Genomic DNA, 21370 nt, shown 5'->3' on the forward strand with positions numbered 1-21370 from the left:
ACTAATACACCGAGGCATTCTTTTTCTTACGCTTCGCGCTAGTACGTAACGCGCATTAAAAGGACCCACCGGGACACTCATTTTCCAACGCCTCGCGCCACAACGCTTCGCGTTTCCAAGCAACGAGTCTTTCAGCAAAGCTGTACACCTCAACTCCTCAACGGCTCCTTTTTCGTGGGCAAAAAACACCAAGGCGCCAAGAATACACTTATACACTGCATGCTTCGGCCCTCCCCCGGTTTCACGTTAGTGGAGATGGCCCGCGATTTGTACTAAGTCACGTATCATGTGCAAGCTTAGATAAGAAAATTCAAGAAAAAAAACTATACCGAATGCCACACAACTACAACTAGTGCTACTGCTACTACTACTACTACTACTACTACTACTACTACTACTACTACTACTACTACTACTACTACTACGACTACTACTACAAATAATAATACCATTTGGCCTGTAGGCTGTGCGAGCTCCGTCTGAGTCAGAGATTGGTTCCATGAAGCCATTGGTACTCGAATTGAAGAAATATTGAATTGTTTTATCTTGCTGGATTTCCTCAAAAGCTTTTTTTAATTGTTAATGCGACGGCTGGGTTATTTCGATTATTCAGGGATGTCCAGATACCGACTGCGTCATTTTCCCAATTGTCGGCTGGAGGGCAAGAAAAAACCGCGCGAGCGAAGTATTCTGTTTTCAGGTGGGAAATGCTTTTGTAGCAGGCACACATACAACAGAAGATTTGCTTACATAGACGCGCCGAACTTTCTACGTGAAAAAACCTGCGCTCTTACCTCCAAGAATTGTATTTATTGACTAAAAAATCGCCGAAGCTTGCATTAAGTCGCGAAAGGCTTGCACCTTAGCAATCCTGCAGGATTTCTTTAAACGTTAGCACTGAAAGACACATCACCATGGAGTTGGACAAGTATTAAATTTCGTATTTACGTGTTCCGCCGTCGCTTTGCACAGGGGTCCAGAGTTTTCTTAACACGTAGCTTCAGAGGCGCAAGCGCTAGTGTTAAACGTGATTGTTAAAGTTTTTTTTGCGTATAATATCTTAAGCAAAAGCAACGAAAAAAGTACTGCCATGAATTACATTATGAACGTTGTGCGGCCTATCCGACGATGCAGTCTCCATTGCGAGAGAGAAGATGCCCCTTCTAGTTTGAAGCAAGCAAAAAAAGAAAAAAAAGGGAGTGGAGGGCGTTGAAGAGAGCTGCTGAGAACATTTGTCGTTTTATACTAGTAAGGGCGATAACAAAGACAACACAGGTCTGTTATTGATATCGTAAAAGAGAAAAAGGCTTGCTCATGTGACAGTTTTGCTTGCTATTAAGCTTAACAAATGAAAGCGAAGCGGGACCATTATCTTTGAACTCGATTGTGATTGGCATTGAGAGGTGTCGTCAGTGTTATCGGAGTCTTAATTATCGAGAATGTGTCGCGCTCTACTTTTATAGCTTGTGTTATTACCCTAAAGCAAACGTCGAATTTTTCGCTGCCACTCGATAACGAGGACAATTTACGAATGAGAGAAGTTTCGAAAAAAATCCCATTCAAAAGTTCCGGAAAAAAAATTGGGTGCGGACCCTCATGTTAGCAGACTGTTCACAGTAATTGCTACTTAGTACAAAGGAAAAAAAAACTTTTTTAAAAATTTTTTTTTGTTCCAAGTAGAGGCAAAAGTGCTTCGGACATTTTGGTCCGATCTACTTCCGCCATTAACCTAATGCTCCCTGATACAAAAATGGAGTTTTTTTTGTTTTTATGAGGCTTCCAAACAGGTTCTAGAATCCTCGAAATTGGAGAACCCTCCATTCTCTCGTATCACCCTTTCCGACAGGGATAGGCGAAGTGCCGAGAAGAAGAAACATTGCCGGAATGGAACGATGCCTGGAGAAACGACCAGTACAGCCCCAAAACCCGCAATTTAGCCTTCGCCTTCATTCTTTACTTCTTTCTAGCAATTGAGCGGAATCGGCGTTTTTTGATACCTTTCCTCCCATTTCTCTTCCCCGGCTGAATGAATGTCCTTTTCCGTCATTGCCGGCACCCCCGTTTTCTAGGAGCATTTTGTTCTTCCCTACGTCCTCTTTTCCCCCACTTGCTCCACTGGCAACGGAACAGAAACACCAACTGCGCCGGTGTTTCTCTTTCCTTTTTTCTTTCATCAAGAAAATAAAAAAACTCAGCGCTCATTGAAAGGAGCAAGCTCGATCCGATATTCACATCCGGCGATAAGCTTTTGCTAATGTTTTCGGGTAGCAACTTGAAATTGATTTTGTTGGACATAAGTCTTACTACTAGGTAGTGAGAACTAAAAAAAAGTGCAGGCCCCGAATAATTTCTCAGAGGACAATAAAGTTTCAACATTTCTTTTTCTTAACGAAAAAAATACAATTTTTCTAGCTCTTCAAGCTTGCATCAAGGACAGCAAATAAAATTCTGCCTGTCATCGCCGGTGGGCCCTGTCGATCTAACGCACTGTTAAAGCTAGGGTTTAGGTCAACACGCCGGGCAATGAGCACGTTTTGGGGACATATTCAGTGATCCTAAAAGTGTTTCCGATATTCCTGACGTGTGGTACTGAAGTGCTGCTAATTTCAAAAGCCCCTAAGAGTATCTTCCTAGTCGTGTATTTCTGTAACTTACCAAGCCAAAAAATTCCTGCCCACAGCTAGCACCGTAATACTTTGCCGTCAAATAAGGTACGATGATGTTTGTTGCTAAAATAAAGTGATTGTACGAGGAACGCCACTGTGTGCGGATGCGACGCTCCTCTCCCGTATGGAGTGGACCGAAATCGCTTTCGTGTGTCAACCTACCGGTCAGCAACAAGATTCTGTATGGGTAGGGATCATAATACCTTTTTCACACAAGGTATGCTCCAGGGGATGACAGTGTGGCTTAACGTACGTATTCACTGCCGATGTATTTTTACATGGAGGCCAGCATATAAACATGAGCAATATCAAGCACCGAACTATGCTCGTTTGGTTCAGAGTCTAGAAAATCCTTCGAGAAAATTCAATATGCTCTATGAAGACGGCGGAGGAATTATTGCACTTTCTCATTCTGCTGCGTTTCGCCAGCACAGCACTTGTCTCTTGAAAAGCACGTTCCTAGTCGAGGGGCTTCCGCCTGCATGATAATTTCAGCCGCTCTCCCGCGCGCACCAATCGGGTCCAGAGCAGGCCAGACTAGTACATGCGTGCGTCCAGGGTCAGCACTGCTTGTTGAATGACCTTCCCGCCTCTAAAGGCGTTCCAGTGGATGACGATTCAATTGTCAACGAAAAAGCAGCTTCTGTGTGGTTCTCCTTCAAAGGCTTCATAGATGTACAAGATGTACAAGCGATGAATGTCGACGTGCCCGACTCCCTGGAGCAGCGCGAGATCGCCAGTCACGTACGCGTCGTCCTGCATTGGCCGGAAAGACGAAAAAAGTAATTGTAGAAATGTTTGCATGCTTGTGTAATTCCAGATCTAAAGACGTTAAAGATGAAAAAATGTTTATTAGGGGGGCAAATGAAAGTGGGGAATGGAAAGCGGAGCAAAAAGAAAACAGTTCTACTCAACGTGGAAGCGGTCGAAGTGCGGAGTAGTGATTCACCCGAGAGGCTGGGGCGCCATCCTATGACTTGTTTCAATATCAGACTGACGTTGATAGCGAAAAGCGTCAAGAGAGGGCGGCAAATCCCATAAAAGGCCCATAAAGGGACACTGAACTGAGTTTTTGTTATTTAAGAAAGTAATGCATTATTTCATGGTTTTCCAAATTTGATATTGTCTGGAACTCTTTTGTGGCCAAGGAAAAGCAGCCTCCGTGCAACGGCGCAGCGCGGAGACCGCCCAAACCCTTAGCATGTGAGTAACGTGGGTGTCTGTGGCGAGATGGGACAGATATCAGCTTCGTGACGCAAGAGACCCAGGTTTTATCCCGAACAGGGGCAGCAGTTATCTTTTCGAAGGCCCTGTTTCGGTGCGTGATGCCGTGATCCCAGAGGAGCTATAACGATAAGCCGGGCCCGACATCTGCTCCGCATTTAGGAGAGAGCGCATAGGCGGAACCACATGTCCCGGTCTACAGATGCGACAGCTCGTGCCTTGCCCTCTTGATGCCTTGCCCACTGATCATGAAGAGACGAGCTGACCAGGGAGAGGAGCCTCGGTGAGGGGAGGGGAATGCCGGAAAGGAGGAATGTCTCGCATACTACTCAGCGTTCCTCTACTAGAAGATGACGACGGCGGTTGAACGCAAAGCTATCTCGTGAGAGATTGTTTGGTTGGCCAATCCTTAGGGGCATTCTGCCACATTCATCATCAGCGGTGCCTAACCAGGCACGTGCAGTGGGGGTAGGGTACTCAGGGTTCCCCTACGGGAAGATGACAATGGTGGTTTAACGCGAAACTATTTCGTGATGAATTGTTTGGTTGGCCAATCCCTAGGGGCATCCTGCCACAATCATCATCAGCGGTGCTGGTCAGGGATGCACAGTGGGGTGCGGACGGCGGACAACGACAACGACGAGGGAGGGATGGATTCTTTGGTTGGCCAATCCCTAGGGGCATCCTGCAACAATCATCATCGGCGGTGCCTGGCCAGGCATGCGCAGTGGGGGTGCGGACGACGGGCAACAACGACGGAGGGAAGGGCAGAGCTTCGAGCATGAGAGGCTTCGCATCTAATAAAGAAACCACCATCGTATTTTCCTGGGAGGAACGAGACGGCAGGGGAAGAGTGAGAGAGGTGAGAGCGGGAGGGAGCAGAGGCGTTTGCGGAGAAGTGGTGCGACGACGTTTTCATCGAAGTGAGTGGACACATGGTCGATTTTTTTCAAATACAGACATTTTTGTGTAACGTTGTGTGAATCAATAGTTGTACTAATGTTTTATATAAGTAACGCCGGTTTCGTACATTGTAAATAGCGTTAGCCGGTGTGCAGCCTATTATAGTCTTTGATTGGTGCTTTGCGGAGTGCAGGAATTATATTTCGTCTTCTGTACGGTTGAGGGACAGTGAAGTCGCCGCCCGATAACTTTTGCAGGCTGTGTAGAATAAACGATGGATGGCTCAACGCCGCCAGGCGCCTTCCCCCAACGCTGCTCACATCATAAACACTTCGAAACGCTGATAAACCACCAGTTTTCCCGTCAGTCCGTATATCGACGTCTGGTGCAACTTAGTGACGAGTACGCGCACTACCACAAGAAGCCAAGGTTTCCCCGCAGGAGCATATCGCGTCACCGAATTCACTTGTAAATTAACACAACACGGGCTTTCGCCCACTTCTACCCACACTTCCTTTCGCGCACTAAGAAGACGTGCGTGTAAAGCCTTAGCGAATGTGACCGACTGCGAGAACGGCGATGGGCGTGGAAAGAAGGGCAAAGTGAATTGATTTAGGACCATCCAGACAAAATAAACTTCGTTTAATTTGAATAAACTAGGCTTCAGTACCTTACTCAGCTCCGTGGCAGCCACAAAAGATATTTTTAACGCAAAACAGCAATATGCAATGAACAACTTTCAAATTTCGCACTGCAGTGGTGTGTTATGGGCAGGGATGATGTCATATGGGCCGCACTAAAACCACCCTGTTTAGTGGGTGAACGACACATTAACTCTCAAGTGACGGGATTGAACGAAAATGGAGAACACGCTGAAATGCTCGAGTCGATTGATTGTAGGGTTTAACGCGCCGACGCAGCGCAGGCGATGAGGCGCGCCGTAGTGGAGGGCTCCGGATTAATTTTGACCACCTGGGGATCTTTAACGTGCGCCGAAATCTCGTACACACGGGCGTTTTTGCTTTTCACCTCCATCAGAAAAGCGGCCGCCGCGGCCGGGAATCGAACCCGCGACCTCGGGCTCAGCAGCGAATGCTCGAGTCATTTGTCTCAACGATGGGTTACTTCTCCGGCCAAGAATTGCACCAACAAGATTATGTAACGGCACAGAAAGGTGCACAGAAATTGTCAAAGGAGTCGCCTCTGCTTCACATTTGTTGTATATCTCCATTATTCTTCCCAAGGTTTCGGTAAAATTGGTATCATTGTTATCGGAACAAACGAGTCTTTCTAATGAACCGAAGGGGCGTGTAGTTTGCACGGCACCTTTATTTGATAGCACCACCTGGCACAATTAGCAATCAGACATCTGCGCAGACCTCAACGGAGAACCGTCCGTTTCTTCCTCATGCCTCGTAGCTGAGTGCAAAGCACCTTGGGCTGTATAGGGCACTCGAGTGAGTGAATACGTAACAAGATACAGATGCGTGAAATTACTGCGCGTCAGCGCAAATACGTACTTGTACACTGCGGCAAGTAAAGTAATCGAAGGTACATACGGAAAAAGAAGCATTTCGAGCCTGTTGTTTTGCGAGTAGACGTGTGGCATTTCGGGCAACTGCATGCAAAGGCGACAGCAATTCTCACCGTGGGGTGGGGGCGAACCTAGGGCGAAGCTCTGCGGAGTGTTCACATAACGTCCAAGGTCATTATGATTGCCTGGCCAGAGCAGTAGTCGAAGTACTCGTCGATTGGGGCGTGGCCCGTTCTCACAAAGAAACAGCAGTCCGGCTTCCGAACCACTGGCTGTCGAAAGAAAACGTAGCAGTACAGGAGTGCCGGCTCCCGGGGGAACTCCTCCTGCAGGTACTGGCTAAGCTGAGGTGTAGGAATGATAAACCGGAAGTGAATCATAAGGCGTTAGCAGCGCCGATATGCGGGTGAGGCAATAAAAAACCGGAAGTAACTCATAAGGCGTTAGCAGTATTCGTATGTGTGTCATGTGTCAAGGGCACCCCCGGGGAGGGGATGCATCAATACCCCCCCCCAAAAGGAAAAAAAGAACAAATAACACAAATTCGAACACCGCGCCAGCAGCGCACCAATGAGCGAACGCCATCACCTAAACGCCGAGGCATCATGGTCAAATATGGCAGCGCACTAGTCATCCTATTAGAGAATGCAGCGCAGGGGACCAGTGACGTGGTGACCATATATGGTCATGGAAAGGCAATAAACCAAGGAGAGTCTGCCATAAGAGAGCCCAGATGGGTTAAAAGCTGGGCGCACAAAGAGAAGGGGAGGCAAGAAACGAAGAGGCAAGAAACCCGGAGGCAATTGAGGCGGCAGGAGCACGTAAGCTTCAAGGAACGAGCCAGGTGGGCGTGGCCAGGCCAACAACTAATCCTACCAAGCCTGGGCGGGAGCGGGCCGACTTCGCATCGGCTGCGGCATCCTAGGCGCACCACAAACCTGTGTCTTCGTGGCCCTAGCGGCAGCGGTGGGGCGCCTGCGGCCGACTTGCACAATCCGTTCACCTTCACTTCGACGGCCCCAAAGGGCTACGTTCATGCAGAGACTACCTGGGACCACCAGCGGCAGTGGCTACCAGGGGGTAGCCACAGAGGAAACAAGTCAGGACGCGCGGAGCCCACGCCGTCCAAGGAACTGCCGTTCATGTGCTATTTGCGTATAAGAATTAGAAACCGGAATTAGCTCATCAGGCGTTAGTATTACTGATTTATGGGTAGCACAGAAAGAAACTCTAACTGACCCATCATATATTAAAAACCGGAAGCGACTCATCAGACGTTACCAATACTGATTGATTGATTGTAGGGTTTAACGCGCCGACGCAAAGCAGGCGATGAGGCGCGCCGTAGTGGAGGGCTCCGGATTAATTTTGACCACCTGGGGATCTTTAACGTGCGCCGAAATCTCGAGCACACAGGCGTTTTTGCTTTCCGCCTCCATCAGAAAAGCGGCCGCCGCGGCCGGGAATCGAACCCGCGACCACGTGCTCAGCATCGCAACGCCTTAGCCACTGAGCCACCGCGGCGGGTACGTTACCAATACTGACACGTAGATATGAAATAAAAAACCAGAAGCGATTATCAGGCGTTAGCAGTACTGATGAATGCGCATGAAAACAAAAACAGGAAGTGACTCATCCGGCGTTGGCAGAGCTCATAGTTGGTATGGGACTAAGAAACCGTAAGTAACTCGATGCGTTAGCAGTGCTGATCTGTGGCGCACGTGCTTGACACACTCTCCACTTTCGAAGTGCCTCTCCGCATGCGCTGGTATCGCTTAGCAGAGTTTCCCATTTTTGTGTTTTGCAAAGGGACGCACACTTCTGGGAACACTCTGCAGTGACGTGGGTTGAGAGGCTGGCGTCTGACTCCGGCCCCAATTGCGGTTTTCGGCATTGTGGACCAATTATTGCCTCCCAATTAAATTTTAGGCGAGAGCTTCACGCTACCGCAACTCATGCGTCCACACAACACGGAAAGGGACGTTTTCCTTGATGTCACGCTTTGGTGGTGCTATCAAAAAGAAGGATGCCGAGTATGACTAACCATATTCCCATCAGAGGAGAAGGTGAAAGCGTCTCGCTTGCTTAAGTAGTTGTTACAAGAGTGGTTTCCCCGTTAATAAGCCCCGCTTGCAGGCAGGGGCAAAGCGTTGAGCAGTGAGTTTTGGCTGATCTAGAAAAGATAAGAGGCAGCCTTCCTTTGATGGGTACGTAACTTGCCGAATGGGGATGGGGATAGCGTTTTTAAAATAAATTGACTTGTAATTTGGGCTTCTGGAAAAATCTCCGTTCGACATCCACCCCATTCGGTAAACCGTTAGAACAGATTTAGATGGCCCATTTGATGGACAGCTAAGACCACTGGGCCGGAAAGCTCCTGATCAGAAAATGGTTAAAGAATGGACGTTTACATACCTGTTTGCATACATATTTAATTTTATGAATTTCACGGTTTATTTGAAATTGAACTAGTTACTAATTTTCCAGCTCCAAACAAAGACGTTCCTAACCGAAATTTTAATAACTCGGTACTGTGTGTCAATCGTTAAACCTCTTGACTAAGCGCAACTGCAGCCTCCGTAGTTGCGCTCTTAACTTATGGTTTACAGCGTGGCTTTGGTTGAAGGCTACAGCGTCGATGTTCGCAGGTGCATTGGCATTCACCTTGAACGGGTGCACGGTGACATCGTCGTCCAGCTTGACGATCACCGGCACGTTGGGACTGCGGTCGGCCACCCATTGCATACCGTTCACCCACTTGGGAGTTATGGTCCTGTAGCCATCTTCGAACCGGAGCACCACCGGGTCAACAAGGGCGTTCATCTCAAGGTTGAGCCAGGCGTGAAGGAGTGGCTCGTTGGCACGGCGACCCACGAAGAACACGGTGGCCTAGTTGAAGCATCTCGCGGCCACCTCCTCGACGAGGGTGTCGCGCACGGCCGCCCGCCGTCTCCATTTTCCTGAGCAGGCGTGCATGAAGAACAGAACATCGATGTCCTCATGACAGCGCGCTTCCACGGCCCAGCCTTAGCTGTGCGGAAGCCGCGTCGCTTCATACTGCTCGCCCTCACGTAGAGCAGTCTTGCCGAGTTCATGGCTCCAGTATTCGATGTCCTTCAGATCCTCGCCCGAAAGCAAGTCCTTCAGCGCTGTAAAATTCCCCAGCTGGGAGAACGCGAACACGCTCACAGTCGTGACGAGGATGAAGACGGTATTTCGCATGAGGGACAAATTTGTGCCGGCCTTTTTCGGGGTGAGGTCTCGGGATGCGGAAACCATGCGAACCAGCGCCGTTGGGGCGATGATGACCACAATGATGATGATGATGATGTCATTTTTCGGCGAATAACCAATACCTACTTGGGGTATTCCGAATACCTAATAAACAATCCAATGACACCCCGCAATTCTATTGAAAGACGGGGGCCAGGAAAGGCATTTATGCAGGCGTACTAGCAGCAAGCACCCCAAACACAGGATGATGATGATCATGTGTGTAGATGATGAAGAACACTGCCACATGGGCTGGTGCTGATGAGTATGTACAGATGAAGACGAAGTACGGGAATTGTCTGGCGGAATTATTCATCACTGGAAGTGTGGTCAAGAACGCTCACACTATACGAACGTCCTATTTGAAAATAAATGCAGCTGAGGGTTTTTTAGTTTTTGGACGAAAGATATTTTTGGAGTATTGCTGCAGGGTATGCTTCCGAATTATTCGGGTAATTTCTCACGCGCCCTCTGTTGATGTCTGGTGTATACAGTTGTGATTTTAATTTTGGTAATTGTAATAGTATTTATTGTGTAGTGCGATGATTGTTTTTTTGGCTGCCAGCGATTTTGCCATGTTGCGCTTGTGTTTAGAGTACCATCAGTGCTATTTTTGTTTCGAAATACTTGATATTTCTCCCTTTGAGTGTTCTGTTTGGTCTATTATAAGTATTGTATTTGTAAACGAAGGTAGTTGGGTATTTTTAGGTCAGTCTAATGCGCGCAGCAGACGAACTAAAGTTCTAAATCGCACCTGAAGTTGCGGAATTGTGCCTATGTTTTGACAAAATATTACTCAAGCTGGTGGGCGCCGATAATGTTGATGGTTTAGACTTCCGAGTGATACGTTAGGCTATGGAGACTAAAGGATACAAGAGTAGGCTACGCATCGTCGCGAACAGAGCCCTGGCTTGCTGAAGAATATTGCTAAGTGTGATGCACGGGCTTTGTAATGTGTCGCTGCCAGTGCGCATGCCCTGGTGTTGTCATGCAATTGCGCGCCCTGCTGTCCGTGAACTACTACGTACTTCTCACGAGTCCTTAATATAACGCGATTCACGTCCTATAAACCGTCTTGCTTTGAGTAACAAATCGCAGTAAATTTCCTTTAGTGGGTTTTTCTCAAACTTATGTTCAGCCCTAACGTGTGGTTGACTTAACTTGAAACCAAACAGCAAGTGAAGTAGCGTCAACTTTGTTCCACGTCCAGTGCGTGTACCAAGAGTAACTGTCTTATAAGTAGAGAGCCGGAAGGCATTTAATTTAATACAGGGGAGCTGCGTGAAAACAGGACGTGAAAATAGCCCGTGACGATTCAGCCCGATATAGGTGTTTTTCGTTGACAAGTTTAGAGGTCAATTTCTTTGCCTGGCAACACTGAAAACGGCCACAGACATGGCCGATGCGCGAAGGACACGGCGCGGCTTGGGCAACTGCGCCGCAGGCCGAATAAAAAAAACACCGGCGTGCGTCATCTGCTCCATTCCAATCGGATTCTAAATGGTGGCGTCAACAGAGATGTTATTAATCGCACTCACATTGAACTCGAAGGAATACTGTGTGTTCGGTGAGGTAGAGTTTATAACGTGAAACAGTCATGTGTTTCACAGTCGTGCTTAGCATGGACAAGTACCGCCATCCCGCGGAGCCCGACCTAATGAGTGACGGTGCACCACGGCCGGGCTAGAGCGGCGGCACGCACTGTGTTGATACAGCCTTCGCAGCGGTGGCGGCGGCGGCGAGAACAATGCAGCCCCGTCTCGACGTAAAGTTCCTCCACCAATGTGTGCACGCCGCTGCTCTAGCCCAGCCGTGGGCGCACTCACAGGGTTGCATAGAGGAGAAGGGGGGTGCCTGATCTGCGGGCCGTGCGCACATCACCTGGCAACAGACGCTTGGCCACAGATTTGGCGGCGCACGCTTGGTTGCCTGCATGCATGCCGCGCCATTGAATACCGGCTATATCTGCACGGCTTCAAAACAGCACGCGGCAACACAGCACCAATGTAGCAATTCATGACAAAAGAGCACAGACAGAAAACATCACGTGACAACAAAACAACACGGCAAAAACCACGTGACAGAAAATCAAACCGACAAAAGGTAGGTACTAATAATGATGAACAGCGACTCCGCCTAGAAGCGGTTTGGCCGGCGGTTAGGGTGACATCAAGTTACACAACTCCCTGGCAAGATGCATCAGTCTGATTTTAATCAACAGGCTAAAGCTGTGTCACTCACTAAAAAACCAGAGTCACTGTTAATGAATAATAGTGAGTCCGGCTACGCAGTAAGCGAAAACTTTATCACCAGGAAAGTAAAATCTAGGGCAACTGCTCCCTTCGATGCGGAACGACGACAGCGAGGACGGCCATCTTGAATGGGCGCATTCTGTAACGTTCTTTGCCCAAAGCACTTCCGCGTATAGTATAGCCAGAGTACCTGTTAATATTTGATTGATACCACGGCCAGTCACTGAGCGGAAGCAGTTTGGCGGGTTGGGCGAACATCAAAACAGACTGCTCCCATAGAGAAGACGAAACTGTATTTAGAGCCTTACTCTTGCGGCTCGCTGTTTTGCCTTAGTAGTGTTTACCGTTTCACTTTTTTGTCACTCTGCTGTTTTTACATTTTGCTGTTGTGTTGCAGTGCTGTTTTGTCGCGTGCTATTGTATGCCGTGCTGTGTAGTCACGTACAAAAGAAAGGGATAGAAAGACGCGCTTTGCTTTGAACACATATGTTCTTATTTCTTTTACCACGCTTTGGTATACACTAAGATCGTTTGTAGGTGCATTTAGTGAGTGCCAAAAAAATCGGCCCATAGGTTAGTTGTTTGTTTCTGATTGGGCTTTTTAGGGTCTCGAAGATTGATTTTACACACTTTCGGTGAAGCTTGGACTCACTTTAACGCAGTTGTCAGGTGAGAAAGCTGCCGCTATTCTCTCAGTTCTCTTTAGTAAGCAACGTTAGAGTTCGTTTTTCTGAAGTCAAATTGTTTACTCTAAAATATTCTTCTACTCCATTTACTCGTAATTGGACACGGGTAAATCACTGAAATTCAATGAGACTTCAAAATACTAATTTATTACCGGAAAGAAAGAGGCCATAAAATTAAAGTTTGGTATGATAAAAATTGCGCCCACCTCCCCGCAAGGGGAACCCTGTGTAGATGCGACACATCGTGGGGTACACTTGGTGTTTCCGTTGGATTGATGTTGTTGTTGTTGTTGTTATTATTCCTGGCGATTTAGCTCATACCCACGTGGGGGATTGGCCAGGTATCGGGCGTGAGAAGGGCTAATGCGCCCGCTTAAAACACCGGAAACTAATACACCTCTCTATTTATACGCAGAAAGAGAAAAAAGTGGAATTGGTTGAAGATATAGGTGGATTTTTGATTAAAACAACTGAGCTTTTTGAACCGGAAGAACTACATGCCAGAATCAACGCTAAGAGGGCAGGGGCCTGGTCTCGGAAACGTAAGCATGAATGGCTGGAGCCACCCCTCGGAATGTCTCGGTGATATGGCCCCAAAAGATAGTAGAACGGGCATGGAAATAAGCAGGCCAATTCGTCGTAATGGCGTTGCAAGATGACGTTGCCTCATCATTGAAAAACCGCGGCAATGCAATAGAAAGTGCTCTAAAGTCTCCTGATCACCGCAGACAGCACATCGGGAGGAGGAGGCTAGACCAGCCCGGTGCATATAAAAGTTGAGTTGGGGGACTCGACATCTGAAGGTAGTCAATGTGACCTCGCATTGTCGAGATTCACAAAAACGGGTATTCCAATTATGTTTTAAATGGACATAATCTTCAAAATTAGTAATGATTCCTTCCTGCACTCCTGCTAGGCGTTGGTAAGTACGAAACCTTGCTCCTGCTACAATGAAGGGAATAGGGCATACGTCAACTGGAGGGCCATCTAACGACGATCGCGCCAAGGAATCCGCCTGTTCATTAAGCTGTGACCCTTTGTGACCTGGAACCCAAAAGAGGCAGATGTCCCGCAAATGGGAAGGCACAAGGAAGTTGAATGTACGAATAAGAGCGGAATTTTCGGATGAATACAGCGCAGAACAAACCGATAGGGAGTCAGTAATTATTGCTACGATAAAGTGCCGCGGAGGTACGGCTTTTAAGCCAGAACTATCGCTAGGAATTCGGCTTGAAATATTGGTGTGCAGTCAGATAAACGCTGCGAGACTGACCAGTTAAGGTGTGGACTAAAAATTCCCACACCTGCTCGCTCCTCACGCTGGGATGCATCTGTTGCAACTATTGCATAATCCTTAAAGCTTGCCAAATGGTCGTGGAGTATTTCTGTTAAAAATCGCTAAGTAAGCATTTTAGCGTTGCTGGGGAAAATATTATGGAAAGTTAAAGGCGCAGGAGGAACGTCACAGGGCATTGTCAGTAGTGTGGGAATATTGATACTCAATGGTGAGAGTAACGTCTGGGCATAAACACACTGTGGTCGAATGTACCGAGGCCACCAAGAGCTGAAAAAGAGTGCTGTCTGAGCAACCATCAATGAAAAATATCTGCTCTCCGGAGATTCAAAAATCCTCATAACCGTCACTGCTGTTAGCAGCCGAAACCGAAATGGGACGCATGTACCCCCTGTAAATAAAAAGTAAAGTGTCCCTTCTTTTTCCAAAACTCCTATTGCTGAGTCTCCTCAACAGTGCAAGTGCCCGCTCCCCTTTGGTCGCAATATGGTTTATATGAGGGCGCCAGTCCATTGTCTGATCATATATTACACCCAAATACTTCAAAGACGCCACATGAGGAATAGTCGCCTCCCGATACGTCAGGCAGAGGGTAACCGGAGCAGATACCGGAAAAACAATGACAGCGCACTTATTGATGTTAAGTTTCAAATTTATGTATGTTAACCACCCTTCGATGGAAAACGAATATGCCTGTAGCATTTCATAAAGAACATGAATGTCCTGGGCAGCATAGAAAAAGGCTATGTCGTCAGCGTAAACATAAGTACAGACTTCCTGATTTATCGGAATTGAGCTCATTAGTACATTAAATAGGATGGGGGAAAGCACCGAGCCTTCGTGGACGCCCCTTGTCTGATATAAAGTCGATGATTTAAAGCCATTTTTCGAACAAAAGAACTTGCGTCCAATTAAAAATGGTTGGATCCATGAAAGAATGTACTTGGGTACCCCACATTCTTTAAGTTTGCCTAGCAGTCCGCTATATTCCACGCTGTCATACGCTTTAGCAACATCCAGTGTGACGAGTGCGCATACCTGTTTGTTTCTGAGCGCAAACTGAATACGGCTCTCCAGGTCAACATGGGCGGACCAAATGGAGCATCCCGGACGGAAGCCAATTTGATGTGGACTCAGAATATTTTTACTGGACAAAAACTGGGCTAATCGGCCATACAAAATTCTCTCTATCAATTTGCCTAGGTTGCTAGTTAGTGCAATTGGTCGAATATTGTTCGGAATAACACCTAGGCTGGGGTTCTTTAGAAGGGGGACAATTTTTGCGATTTTCCAATCTGCAGGAATCCATGATTTTTTCCAATGAAGTATTTATAATATTCAATAGATCGTCAGGAGATTCCTCAAACAAAAGTTTTATCGTGGGAGTAGAAAACCAATCTGGCCCCGGGGAGGCTCCCGGCAGCCGCATAACAACATCCCCCATCTCTCCCATCGTGACAGGGGAGATACTTTCTACGACAATTGGTGATAGTGTGATAGTGTAGATGAGAACCTGATTTGCAAGTCCTGGGCGACCTTTTCGATCGAATTCACGATTTCATCAGACGTTTCCATGACTGAAACATCGTTACTGCGATTGTCTACACTCTTGTGGTTACGCAAGAAAGCAAAGAGAGCACGTCTGTTTTTTGTATCTGAAAGCGCGGAGAAGCAATGCGAATGATGCAGTTGCTTGGCCGTAGAGATTGTTCGGCGGAAAATAGCCGAATAATATTTACAATTTGACCAGTTATCGGGACTCTGATTATGAATGAACTTCTTCCACGCTGCCTTCCTACGCCGATAATCTCTAGAACAGTCCTGATCCCACCAGGGGCTTATACCCTCTCTCTTTGCAGAAGCAACAATGAATTCAGACTTCTTTAGTGAGTTTTTCAGTGCGGCTGTTACCTTCTTAGCCCTATTTTCCTCAGACTCATTCGGGAGCGATATGATAGCCGAATGCAATTTCTTTTTCATAACTTCATAATTTACCAACGTCCGCAATACCCGTTCCAGTGTACTTGGAGAGACAGCTACATGAAAAACTACCGGTATGTGGTCGCTATTTGTCGGGCAATCGACTGTACTCCACCAAGAGACTGACACGCCCTTTGCAAATGTTAAATCCAAGACAGATCGCATTCGGCTCCGGAAAAATGTCGCACTACCCGTGTTATAACAAAGAAGATTGTTGGTGGACATCCAGTCTAATAATCGCTATCCACAGGTATCTGTTTTAAAACCCCAACTGACGTGATGTGAGTTGAAGTCACCGGCGATCACGAGGTGTTGCTTACTCGACGAAAGAGCAAGATCTAGGGGACCTGTGGTAGTTACTCCGTTAGGGAAATATGCATTAACTAAAGAAAAAGAAACGCATCCAGGGAGGCATATGTGAATCGCCAGCAGTTCGCAGTCCGGTGACAAGGACTAAAATACAGTTTGGCTTTGTGGCAAAATTTGGAAGATACAAGAATCAATAATCCACCTCCTCGGGTCTCCCTATCTAATCTAAACACACGAAAATCCGGAAGAGTGAATGGCTTATCCTTGGACAGCCAACTTTCTTGAAGGAGAATAATATCAGGACATTGACTGTTAATGAGACATTTAAGATCTGTGAGAGCCGCAATTATCGAACGACAATTCCACTGAAGAACCCGGAGAGACATTAGGGGGAGTGAATAGCAGCCATGGCTGCCTCCAAAATGCTTTCTTTAAGCTTAATTTCTGTTTGGCCCTTTTTAGCTTTTTTGGATTTCGATTCTGTGGGGGAAGTATTTTGTTGCGAAAGCGATGAAGTTGCCCGTTTACTTGTCGAAGTAGCTGGAAGCTCTAATTCCATTTCAAGTTCACAATCTGACTCCAGAACTGGGGAGGAAACCTGACCATGTGAAACCACAGGAGACGAAGGAGCCAGAACCTCGTGTGTTGAGGCGGGCATCAGAGTCGGGTTAATAGCCTCGTTGGAAGTAGCCGTCTGGAGGGAGATTATCGGTGAAGGGTTCCTCGCGAGGTTCTCCCCTCACACCGCTGAAGCCTGGGATGCTTGACCCCTGTTAGTCGTGGACAAAGGCTGCGAGCAGACCTGCTCCTGGGAAACCGGCGCAGGCAAAGGCAGGACTTGCACAATTTGTTGCGTCTGAGCAGACAAAAGGTTCGAAACCTGTTCCGTCACCGACAAGATCATTTGTCTCGAAACCTCAGGCAACACCTCTTTTAGTGCCATCGCTATTGCCTTGGCAAGAGAAGCCTCATTGGTTGGGGTGCGGCGGGCGGTAGCACCTGCATACCCATAAGCTCTCTCTTTGACTATATTTACCGCTTCTGAGCGGGAACAACGGCGCTTTTCCAGGACCTTCAAGACCCTGACTTCCGTTGCGCGGGCTGGGCAGTTCGAGTAGTCCGCTGGATGAGCAGCTCGACAGAGGCAACATGTAACTTCATCCGCAGTACACTGGCTAGCGGAATGATCGGCTCCGTAATTGCAGCAGCGAGTGGATGATTTACAAGATCCTGCAGTGTGACCATAGCGCCAGCAGTTCTGACATTGGCGAGGACAGGGGGACAAAGGCTCAACTCTGTAGGTCAGGGGCCAGACTTTGAATTCTGAAGGACATGAGGAGCCCGCAAATCTGGCGATCACGGATTCTGTAGGGGTGCGGACATTGTCCACCATCCGAGAGCAGCGGTACACCGCGATCACACCGGCATCCAGAAACTTCTCGAGGAGCTCACTTGGGGAAATGTCCACGTCAACTCCGCGGACAATCCCTTTAGTACACGCAAGAGTACAGGGGACAAAAGGCCTTACCGGGAAAGAAGCAAACGACGAGACCTTCAGCAGATCAACCAAGCAGGCCTTATCTGATGACTTGCAAATAATTTCGCCCTTCCCGTACGGTCGCACGTCCTTAACACTCCTGAAGTGCTCACTTGCGGCTTGCAGGTCCTTTTGGATGGTCTTGAAATTTTTTAACCTGATTGCCCCACCATTGGTCGGGACCATCGCCACCGGGACAGCCGTCACGCCATTCTGCAGGAAGGAATCCAGAGGCAGGTCCTGCGCCAAGAGACTAGCCGACCACGGAGAGGACCCCTGGAAGGGAGAAGAGGTAGTCATGGGAACAGCCTATCAGCTAACGGAGATATTAAACAAAACAGATAACACTACAGCAAAGCACCGATGCCTGGCCAAACCCAACGCAGAACGCAACGTCAAGAGAACGAAGCACCGCCTCGCTCGAGCTGCTCGACTGGCACGTGCGCTCGGCATTTTTTCTTCTCTTTCGGCGAGCCCCTCACGTGGCGCAAGTCCACGCGTAAGCCAGGACGACGCCGTGCACTCCTCATGAGATACACGCTGGCATGAGCTCCGTATTTTCTGGTATTTTTTGTTTATGGAAGGTACAACCAAGAGCTGAAACAGCTCTGGTGTTAAAGATGGGTCTTTTACAAAAAACAGACATGCGAAAGCTGCTGCATGTCCTTTTAGGTTTCAAGAGTGAGATCACGGGAAAGGTGTATAAGCAAAAACACGAACAGCTATAGAGAGTGGGCGAAGTAGAAGTTGGGAGGAGAAACGAACACAACGTTTGTAGTTAGCCTGTAAAGAGTACTCCACGGCAAACTGACAATTATGTAGGCGAAGATAGCACACGGGCATTACCGGAAATAGTTATGCCGGCGTGGTTGCATTTAAAAACAACAACAACAATAACAACAACAAAATGCCTCACGAATACAAACACAATCTGCCAAAACAGACAGAAAAATAACAAACTTTTGCAAATGTAACAAAAATGCATTTATTTTTCTGCGCCAGTATACACTTAAAGCACGGGAGGGGTCGGAAATTACCGCACGTTTCCTACATGCTTCCGTGGTCATTCTACTCATATCTCCGTGGTAGATTGCGAAGGATATAACAATTTCTAGTTTTTAATGCGGAAGCCGTGACGAAATCTTGCCTATGGACGTATTTGTTCCGATTGCCGTCTGGTGCGAATAGGCTCCCGCACGAGACCTACAGAAAGAAAGGCACGCAAATGATTGTCATCTCGTGAAAAACAAATGTTCCCGCCACAGACACGAAGTATGCATACAATGAAGTCTTGTGGAAAGAAGACTACTACATATGGGTAAACCTCCATGGTGCTGTGGGCATACCCTTAACCTAGACCAATAAGGTGGACGTATTTCGCGTCGCCAGGCACAGAAACTCAGAGGCTCTTCTTGGCAAAGGCCGTCAACACGGCGCCATGGGGGTTGGCATAAAAGCTAAAGCGTGACCTCAAGGCGCCACTGTAACGGAGCAACTTTTTGGACCGAGTTCCAACTCTTGGCCAAAAGGAAAAAGCATCCCAACAAAAATTTCAAACGCGTTACAACCGGGCAGAAGCTGAATAAAGGGAACGGCCAGAAAAGATGACTAAAGACGTATTTATAAAAAAAACTTTTATGGCACACGTTTCGCAAAATGTAAAGAAAGAAGTGCTTCGAATTTATAAAAGGCAGCTAAATTACTCACCTAAATTCTACGGCAGCCCCTGAACTCCAAACTTCATTTTTCGAAAAGTCAACATTTAGGTTTTTATAAAATCACCAAACTTTCCGGATGCACCCGTAACCGGTGGTCAGGCATAGAGGAACGGCTTTCAGGGATAAGGGTTGTGGTCATGCTGCCACAACGTGTTACCTGTCTTATAAACTACTAGCTTAAACTATCACTCATTCTGTAATTTTTATGGCTTTGTATAGCGACTCAGTTTGCACACTACCCAGCTACAGCGGTAAATTTCTCATTAATTATTTATTTTATTTAGATAATACTACAAGCCGATTCATGAGTTCTAGCAGGGTAGACAGCGACAGCATGAAGTACAAAACATAGCTAACGAGATGGAATGAAGCCGACAATTCGTACACCTTGCTCAAATGGCTGCCTAGATGAGCTTCACACCTTTTTTTGTTAAAGATGGGGCTGTATGCCTTACTAATGCGAACCATTTTTTTCGTAAGAACGTCCCTAATTTCCCGAACTTCAACATCAACACACATTCGCTCGGTATTATCGTCGTAGTGCCGTTGTGACTATGAACAGAAACACAGGAAACTTTTAACGAGTTAAGCGAAAGCAGATTTTTGTGACAAATGCCAGTTTTTTCTCTACTATTCACGTTATTATCGGAAGAAATTTATACTTCTTGAATATTTTATTTGGACTGTATAATTTTGCCGTTGACGCATGTAGCGCTTGGCCATATAGCCATTGCAGTAAGATGAAGACAGTTCGTTATGATAAAGTCAAGGAAAGGAAAAAAGTTCACGCATCTCCACGAAGGGAATTATGACGAGTGGGCGAAGCGCTGGGGATCGTAGTTACCGTAAATCACCCGTGAAAGTGCTTACTGCTGCTAAAATCATTTCCAATCCAATACAATACAATACAATTCACTTCAATGTACTTCAATCCAATCCAATCCATTTGAATCCAATCCAATCGAAATCCAAATCGAACCCAATTCAATCCCATCCAATCCAATGCTCCTCGCGCATATAAAGCACGGCTGTCCAGGAGCAGTATTTCTTTTTCTCTCTCTACCCTTTTGTGAACCTTTTATTTTGTTCTTGTTAACCTTTTGTTCACAGATGTTTGATTTACACGGTGCTGTGCGTCCCTCCCTCCCTCCCTCCCTCCCTGACCCTCCCGTCTCTCTCTCTCTCTATCTCTCTCTATAACCTTTTGTGAACCTTTCATTTTGTTCTTGTTAACCTTTTGTGAACTCTTGTAGGCTAAGCGCGAGGCAGACACAGGACGAGACAAGGGATGAGACGAGGACGAGAGCTCGTCCTCGTCACATTTCGTCTCGTCCTGTGTCTGCGTCGCGCTTAGCCTGCAAGAATGCATCACCAACAAGCCCAAATTTACACTCTCGTCTTTTGTGAAACTTTTGTCCCCAGATGTTTTGATTTACTCGGTGCTCTGCGTCTCTCTCTCTTTCTCTCTTTCTCTCTGTCTGTCTCTCTCTCTCTCTGTAACCTTTTGTTAACGTTTTATTTTGTTGTTGGTAGCCTTTTATGAACCTTTTGTTCACAGATGTTTCAATTTACAAGGTGCTGTGCCGTGAGCACAGCACTGGACAAGCCTCGGCCGTAAGGTGCTTCGCCCCTAAAAACTTGTCTCGGCATTTGTTGATATTAATATTTTTAATCTGATCTAAGTCGGTTAAGTTTGGGGTTTAGAGGGGCTTGGAAGCTGATTGTAAGCAATGAGAGTAGCCGAACTTCAGATTGTTGAGCGTCCTTTCCGTGTATACGGATAAGTGCACATGAACAAAAGCAGTGCCCGGTTCGGCATGCATCCAGGAGTTATAATCTGCGCTCGCTGAACCAAGCTGCTATGCTTTCGCGAACAGTCAGTATTCCTAAAAAAATGAAATATTGGTCGGATGTAAGGTTTAATGCTAAACGAACAAACACAAGAACGAACGCCGGTCAATGTTCTTCCTGCGTTACCCGCCGCTGTGGCTCAG

At 47.1% G+C, this 21370-nt stretch overlaps 1 long non-coding RNA gene across 1 annotated transcript in view; it reads left to right on the forward strand.

Moving 5' to 3' along the window:
* Nucleotides 1-21370, forward strand: part of LOC144162027 (uncharacterized) — a 47464-nt gene that overhangs the window by 9936 nt on the left and 16158 nt on the right. The gene's annotated exons all lie outside the window — the stretch shown is intronic.

Source organism: Haemaphysalis longicornis, unplaced genomic scaffold, assembly GCF_048455015.1.
Source record: "Haemaphysalis longicornis isolate Haplotype H1 unplaced genomic scaffold, Haemaphysalis longicornis Haplotype H1 scaffold_12, whole genome shotgun sequence".
Lineage (NCBI taxonomy): Eukaryota > Metazoa > Arthropoda > Arachnida > Ixodida > Ixodidae > Haemaphysalis > Haemaphysalis longicornis.